This window comes from Macrobrachium nipponense, chromosome 11 (genome assembly GCF_015104395.2).
Source record: "Macrobrachium nipponense isolate FS-2020 chromosome 11, ASM1510439v2, whole genome shotgun sequence".
NCBI lineage: Eukaryota > Metazoa > Arthropoda > Malacostraca > Decapoda > Palaemonidae > Macrobrachium > Macrobrachium nipponense.
The window spans coordinates 42,583,733-42,593,133 of NC_061087.1; positions in this window are offsets into that span (position 1 = coordinate 42,583,733).

The following is a 9,401-nucleotide window of genomic DNA, read 5'->3' on the forward strand; positions in this document are numbered from 1 at the left end:
CCTTTTATTTATTTATCTATTTGTTTGTTTATTTATTTATCTATTTATTTATTTATTTATTCATTTATTTATTTATTTATTTATTTTTGGTAAATATAGCCATCGACAATGATAATGATAATGACTGACGATTATTATTTTTATTAATACAACAAAACTCATTTTACTATGAAGTAAGATATATTCACTACATGAAATAATAACAATATCTAAATAAAAATTCTCATCCAAAATCTCAACGGTTAGTCCACAAACAATTTTTCCTTTTCTCTATAATATGAATTCTAACAAAACGTAATTAACCCATTGCTGTTCAACAGCGTAATCCCTCTTCTGCAAACAAGAGGAGATGAAAGGAGACAGAGTGAGTCGTTTTCTCTTGTCAGTTCTGAGCAAACCTAAATGAATGACATTTCCCCCTTGGCGTTAAATCGTTAAGATTTGGTCTTGTGTAAACCTTTATTTTCCTCAGGGAATTTCACCTCTGCGCTCGTAAAAAAAGATAAATCTTAGTGATTCTTTTCATGAAAGGCTGAGATATATTATAAGTTAGAATTTTTCCGAGAGAAAGGGGAATAAAGAAAAGACCGATGCAGGTGCACAGTAAGGATGTTAAACCTGGAACGAAGTGAAAGAATTAATTGGTTTCATATTTAGACTTTACTTCTCATAGTCGATAAATAACTTTCAACTGGGCGATGATTGAACAAACTAAAAAAAAAAAAATAAATAAATAAACATAAATGATCAAGTTTTCTGTACATGGTCACCTTACGCTTAAACTTTAAAAACCTATCGTCTTTATATAGTTTGACTATTGTTATGCTTCCCATTATAACACAATATACCTTACATATTCGTTCTACTTATAGTGACGCAATGTAATTAGGATTTTGCAAGTGCTTTCTTGCGTTTAAATTGAGGCTATAAAAAAAAAGTGGTGGAGGATTCAATTGTGTTTAAATCACTCATAAATTTATCTTTTATTTCTGCTTTTCTTCTACTGCTAATCCTGTCTAACATTCTCAACTATATACAAAAGGAATTCATCTCTATTTGATCTTCTAGGAATTTTTTCCAGAGGATTTCCATGACGAGATACTGAAGGCCTGACCTAGTTTCCTTCGAGTGGCATTTTCATAAAAAACCTCGCGCTTGAGAAATATTATTAGGTGTAAAAGAACCAAATCTTTTTGCCCTCGAAACTGAAGACAGTTTCTTTATTGATATTTACAGTGTAAAGGAAACTATGCATATTTATACGGGCGTTTAATTTCGTATTTTTTTCTGATTTATTCTGTTTTGGCTTTCATAGCCCAGTTATCCTTCTAATTGAGAAATGTTATATAGTCATAAATGTAACTATTACGACCCTTGTGGGGCCGTGGTGCAAGTTCTTAAAGCACCTGGAAAGAAAGGGCAGTAATACAGTGTCCAATAAATAAAGGTCAATGGAGACGAAAACACGAGAGAAAACTTAACAGTATTTATTACACAAAGCAATAGAATAAACAACAGTCAGCCTTGTGACTACAGGACGAATAAGCAGTCCTTGAAATAAATCCAGTAGGATTACCTAACCTCTAAAACTGCATCCCTAAGAAGGTAGAAAAATAACACATAAGGAGTAAATAAAGGGCCCAAATAACATACCTATAACTAAATAAGGTTAGGAAGGAAGGAGTAGACATACAGAGCAAACAAAATGTTCTCTATATGAGACAACTTCAAAAATACTGAAACTACGGAATGGCTCCTCACAGTTTATAGAGGGAACAAAGGGTTACATCCACACTTGTTGGCGTCCAAAGGTGCTAGGCTGAGGGTCATAGCACTGGGGAACTCTGACACTGTCTCACAGCAAGCCGCTCATCAGGTCACCGCTATCGGAGGGAGTTCTGGAGCACAGGTAGCAACAGGGGTATACAACTAATAGTGCCACCCTGAAATAAATACCAAAAGGATATTACCTGTTCACAGACTCCCTACGTTCCTCCTCGGGCCACAATACCCCCACAACTGCCGCACTGGCGAAGAAGACGTCCTGGAGGATGCAGAGGCGCCCTTCCTGCGTCCACTCGGCCGGGAATAATTCCTCTGCGTCGTCCTGAGTCCGCAGGAAGTCCACACCTCACACAAACACTAGCCTAGGGTAGACTACAATAGCTCAGAACGCCGTGGGTGGCACAGGAACTGAGCCCACAGCACAAAAGGCAATCCAGATCCAATAAGCAGCTTAAATGTGTGGGAGGCATGCAAGTCAGGCCCGTACTAACTAGAGGAGGAATCTTATCCTCCGAAGAAAACTTTTGTCTCCAAGGATGATCACAGTAAAAACAGGAGATGAAACTGCCAGTCAACACTCCAGAGTCCATGGCAGCTCTCACCAACACCAAAAAGAAACAAAAGAGGGAGTTAGGAGTAAACTTGTTACACATTCCAATGCCGGGGAGGAGGCCACAAAATGTCTTTAGCAACACAGCCTTGTCACAAGCAAAACCAAACTTAACCTTAAATAAATCAACAATTAAAGAAAATCACAAGGCTGAGACTAAAATAAAATTAATGACAATTACGTTAATACCTGATAGTAACCCTGAGGTAACCCCCAGGTTTTATAAGTAATATCATAACAATATAATATAAGGAATATAAGTTAAAACCTAGCCTGCCCTAGCAGGAAGAGGTTTAGACTAATATATAATTTCATATACTACCTTAAACACTATGAGTTGTACTCGGAAGACGGTATGCCAAAGGCAAATTTTAAAAGATAAAACTTCTTATGATGAAAATTAAGCTTTTAGAAAGATTTAGAAAAAGCTATTTGAATAGTGGTTCCCAGACTAAGCAATAAGTCTCTCTAACTGTTTCAGATTTACATGAATAAAGGCATGAGACTCTTGGAGGGAAAGCATAAAGAGTCAACCTTATTCAGTAGCTAATTTTCACTTTGTTCTTAAGTTTTGTAGCTCTGCATGCTGCAAGAATTATCGTACAGGAAAATACAGTTAGAATTATGAAATTTGAGTGCTTGAAGTCAAAGGGATGCTAAACACAATGGTAAACGAGTGGAAGGAGAAAAATAACAAAATGTATAAATTCATCTCCGGAGCAATGAAACGCCAACTCTCTCTCTCTCTCTCTCTCTCTCTCTCTCTCTCTCTCTCTCTCTCTCTCTCTCTCTCTCCACACTTTTCAATTAATATTTTGGACAGCATCTACAACCATCCTCCTTGCATGAACCAAATAATGGCGAATAAATTATTTACAAGTAGAAATCTCGTCTGAATCACGGAAATGAATCGATCATAAGAGATACGAAAAAAACATTAAGGCAAAAATGGAATCCCTTCTTAATTCAATGTTACTATGTAAAGAAAGCGACCTTTTCTCTCGTTTATGAGTAACTTTTCTTTCGTGAGTGATTAAGAGGTTCCTGGAGATGCAGATAAGTGATATGGTACAGCAGTTCTTTCGATCCAATCAATTTTTCTATTGGTTTAGAATTATTTAGTGTCCATTTTCTTATGGTCAAAAGCGTCAGCGTCTTTATAAAAGACGTAAGTCTACGTTTGGATTCATATTTCAAAAAAGTACCAGAAAAAAACTATAATCCAAGAATACTGCAGTCTCAGGCAGTAGTTTCTATGCCAGCGTTACTATCCAAAATAATTCAAAGATAAAGTCTAAATGAATGATCACGAGAAATTATAAAGGCATACAAGTTCCGGGTAGAATTTCACGTGCTTTATAAAACTGGTAATTAGCTTAACATGCACCACTTTTCAAAGGAAATATGTCAATCAATATATTGTAATAAGTTTATTGCACAATCATTTTTTTATTTAACAGCATCAACATCTTCGTTCCTGAATTAAACAAACTAATTGTTGCATATTTATTCTAGCGAATATTCAAATTTTGTCGAGACTCTTTCATTTTGAAAATTTGAATAGACATTTATAAATACTCCTTTGCTTTCATGCCCTATATGGCATCACCTTGAACTACTGTTGCTAGCACCAGATCATAAGGCTTGTTGGAAGTTTCAGTAACGCTTTTCTGCACTCTTTATTGGAGAACTTTCACGAAACGGTTTCTGGTCGTCTAAGGTTTACGAGGATGTGGGACCTACATGACTAGTAGCTTTAATTCGAAATACGAATATCAGCCCAAACACTACAAGTGTTGATTTTGAGTTAAGCTTTTGCAAAATGTTAATAGATTCTCTGCTTATTAATAAAAACAAGCATAATGATTTATATGTCCCCCACGTTCATTTTCGAAATAATTATAGGCCTGCTAAACATTATTCCTCGTTTAAAATTCATGATGCCTAAAATATCAAAATGAATGGACCGCTTTATACCGGAAGTTGGTGAAGAGTTCATCCCGATTACTTTTGAACATCATAAAATCATTTTCCGTTTCATACAAGGCATTAGCGGCATAGATATTAAATCGTCAACAAAAATACTGTTAACATGGCATTCAATGGGAAAATCAAATATCCTTCCTTCTGTATAAAATTAACTGGAAATTTATACTTTAACTAAAAGCCTACATAGTAAACATATGTCGTTCAGTACTTACATGCATTGAGCAAATGTTTGTTAATTGTTTTTTTTTTTTTTTTTTTTTTTTGCCAATAGTATATATTTATTTTTTTTCCTTTTAACACTGTTTTCAAATATTCTTCCTTCTGTAAAAAAAATTTACTGGATATGTTCCTTTTAACCGAGAACTTACACAGTAAATCTATATCGTTCATTACAAATAATGGACTTAGCAAAGAAATATTTTTAATGATGTTTCTTATTTCAAAAGCTTATTTACTTTTCTTTCCATATATTTTTTTTTTACAACGCTTGCGTATTGTACCTATTACCGAGAAAAAACTCCTTTTTTGCTTTACGAGAGACACAGACAGACAAAGATCTCTCATTAACGCTTAGATCCTCCACATATGTAAAAAACCTGGTTAAAATAAATAAATGGTGAGCCTGCTCCGACGTCAATTCCTAAATCATTAGTTAACCAAAGCCCCGGTCTGATATATAAGGTCATAAAAGGATAAAGTTAACTGTTAAAATCAACGTTGAATGAAAAGCTACAAATACTTTGTAATCCCTCTTTGAACATTCGGGGCTTTAATTATTAATAGCGGTTTTAAAAGGTTCTCGTTATTCGTTTTAATCAGCATATTTATTGTGAGTTTTGTTAAGGGAGAGGCTAATCTAGGTATTAGAAAATAGTATGATGATATTATGTTTAGTATATAATAATAATAATAATAATAATAATAATAATAATAATAATAATAATAATAATAATATGTGGCGCCGTGGCAGAGTCGGTTAGGTCGTCAATGGACTGATTAAGTTAAGTTAAGCTAGGATGGGTGATCGCTCTCCTCGGCGTTGATTCCTTGGGAAAGGATCTTTACCATTATTTCCTCAGTCTACTCAGCTGTAAATGAGTAACCTATCCCTGATGGGGTAGGGTCCCAGCTATGGGTTAAATAGCAAAACTCAGCAATGATGGAAAGAAATGAAGGAATAAACGACAACGACGTAAATGGAACCTCTGGCAACAGAGGAGCTTCGTCCGGCAACCAGGTATTCAACCCAATTGAAGGGGAAGACGGTTAGGTACTTGGAGGTCGTCATCCAGCAACTGACCACCACATTGACAGTAATCAACAGCCTGAGATCGGAGCTACAGAAGCAAAAAGGAAGAAATAGACAAGAGAAGAAAATAAGGAAATATGGAGATGCTACATCAAAAGCAACCCGACGGAGAGAGGATATAGAAGAAGGTTGGTCAACATCTGGAATGAGAGGAATAACACCCCCCAAACAGAGCAGAGGCTGGCAGATCAAGTAAGGAAAATAAAGAAAAAGAACTGGCTCTCCCTAACAGAAAGAGAAGAACTAGAAAGGGAAAAGTCACACGACAAGGAATTACACGAAGACGAACTGAGAGACGATGCCACAGAAGACGACAGGGATGATGAGGTATCAAACAACGTCACACGAAGAAACACCGACGAAGTAACAGAGAGGACGGAATGGGTAGAAAAGATTAGACACTGGATGGAACCAGATATAGAGAGAACAAAGATCCCCTCCATGAAAGCCTACAGCACCAAGAAATTAAGGGAGAAAACAAGTGAGGTCAATGAAATAATGGACATAATACACACCACCAGTATCACAGAAACAAATAACTTGGCATATGCAGGAGCAAAATTAGTAGCAGAATTGATGGGGATTCGAACGCCAACACCACCAGCACAACCAACCCAACAGAAACCAAAACAGCAACCTCCTTGGAAAAGGCGCCTGGAAAAGCAAATCATGGTGATGAGATCTGACTTGAGTAAACTGAAAGAGATGGCAGAAAAAAGGCTAAGAAGCAAGAAAACAAGGAAGGAACTCAACGAGAAATACAAAGTACAAGAGAGGGGACTAAACAACACAATAGAAGATGTAAAACAGAGGCTTAAGGCCAAAGCACATAAGATCCAACGGTACATGAACAGGAATAAGGGATACCAACAGAACAAACTATTCGGAACCAACCAGAAAAGACTATACAGCCAACTAAGAGGGGAAGACAACCACCCAGATATTACTGAAGCTGAACCAAGTAAGAGACTCTGGGAAAACATATGGAGCAATCCGGTGTCACACAACAAACATGCAACATGGCTCCAGGAAGTCAAGGAAGAAGAAACAGGGAGAATAAAACAAAGATTCACAGAGATCACGACAGACACAGTCAGACACCAACTAAAGAAAATGACAAACTAGAAAGCCCCAGGTCCTGATGAAGTCCATGGATACTGGCTCAAAAACTTCAAGGCCCTACACCCACGAATAGCAAAACAACTCCACCAATTGTATCTCAAATCACCATGCACCCAAATGGATGACCACAGGAAGAAACATCCTTAGTACAAAAAGACAAGTAAGGGAAAGGGTATAGCCAGTAACTACAGGCCTATCACCTGCCTACCAATAATGTGGAAGTTACTAACAGGTATAGTCAGTGAAAGGCTATACAATTACCTAGAGGATACAAACACCATCATCCACCAACAGAAAGGCTGCAGAAGGAAGTGTAGGGGCACAAAGACCAGCTCCTGATAGACAAAATGGTAATGAAGAACAGTAGGAGAAGGAAAAACCAACCTAAGCATGGCATGGATAGACTATAAGAAAGCCTTCGACATGATACCACACACATGGCTAATAGAATGCCTGAAAATATATGGGGCAGAGGAAAACACCATCAGCTTCCTCAAAAATACAATGCGCAACTGGAATACAATACTTACAAGCTCTGGAATAAGACTAGCAGAGGTTTAATTATCAGGAATAGGAATCTTCCAGGGCGACTCACTGTCCCCACTACTCTTCGTAGTAGCCATGATTCCCATGACAAAAGTACTACAGAAGATGGATGCCGGGTACCAACTCAAGAAAAGAGGCAACAGAATCAACCATCTGATGTTCATAGACGACATCAAGCTGTATGGTAAGAGCATCAAGGAAATAGATACCCTAATCCAGAATGTAAGGATTGTATCTGGGGACATCAGGATGGAGTTTGGAATAGAAAAATGCGCCTTAGTCAACATACAAAAAGGCAAAGTAACGAGAACTGAAGGGATAAAGCTACCAGATGGGTGCAACATCAAACACATAGATGAGACAGGATACAAATACCTGGGATATAAAACACCAGGAGATGAAGGACACGATCAGGAAAGAATATATGCAAAGACTCAAGGCGATACTCAAGTCAAAACTCAACGCCGGAAATTTTACAAAAGCCATAAACACATGGGCAGTGCCAGTAATCAGATACAGTGCAGGAATAGTGGAATGGACGAAGGCAGAACTCCGCAGCATAGATCAGAAAACCAGGAAACATATGACAATACACAAAGCAAATACCTAAGAGCAAATACAGACAGACTATATGTAACACGAAAGGAAGGAGGGAGAGGACTACTAAGTATAGAGGACTGCGTCAACATCGAAAACAGAGCACTGGGGCAATATCTGAAAACCAGTGAAGACGAGTGGTTAAAGAGTGCATGGGAAGAAGGACTAATAAAAGTAGACGAAGACCCAGAAATATACAGAGACAGGAGAATGACAAACAAAACAGAGGACTGGCACAACAAACCAATGCATGGACAATACATGAGACAGACTAAAGAACTAGCTACAGAGGGGAGAGCTAAAGAAGGAAACTGAAGGAATGATAACAGTGGCACAAGATCAGCCCCTAAGAACCAGATATATTCAAAGAACGATAGGCGGAAATAACATCTCTCCCATATGTAGGAAGTGCAATACGAAAAATGAAACCATAAACCACATAACAAGCGAATGCCCGGCACTTGCACAGAACCAGTACAAAAAGAGGCATGATTCATGTTCAAAACCCCTCCACTGGAGCCTGTGGAAGAAACATCAGCTACCTTGCAGTAATAGTGGTACGAGCACCAACCAGAGGGAGTGATAGAAAACGATCAGGCAAAGATCCTCTGGGACTATGGTATCAGAACGGATAGGGTGATACGTGCAAATAGACCAGACGTGACGTTCATTGACAAAAGTCAAGAAGAAAGTATCATTCATTGATGTCGCAATACCATGGGACACCAGAGTTGAAGAGAAAGAGAGGGAAAAAATGGATAAGTATCAAGATCTGAAAATAGAAATAAGAAGAATATGGGATATGCCAGTGGAAATCGTACCCATAATCATAGGAGCACTAGGCACAATCCCAAGATCCCTGAAAAGGAATCTAAAAAAACTAGACGCTGAAGTAGCTCCAGGACTCATACAGAAGAGTGTGATCCTAGAAACGGCGCACATAGTAAGAAAAGTGATGGACTCCTATAAATACCACCCAGTCGAATTGGAGGACTGTGATAGAGCAAAAAAAAAATAATAATAATAATAATAAAATTATTTATTATTTTATTATTATTATTATTATTATTATATTATTATTATTTTATTATTATTATTATTATTATTTATTTATTATTATTAATATTATTTTATTTATTATTATTAAAAAATTATTCTTGTTTTTAAATGAGTGATTTGTATACTTGTTAGTGGGTATATTTGAATTTACTTAAAAGAGAGTCACGTTTGTATAAGTTCAAAAGACATAAACAAAATAAAGATCAACATATATTCAACCCGGGTCTTCTAAAAGAGAATGCAATTAGGCTGAATCCAAAGGGGGCGCGAAATAGCCCTTAAAGATTAAGGAATAAGAAGGGGGAAGGTGAGAAAGATAAAACTATGGATGTGTGAGTACGAAAGATAAACAAGAAAATAGTAGAAAGGTTATATTTGGCGAAT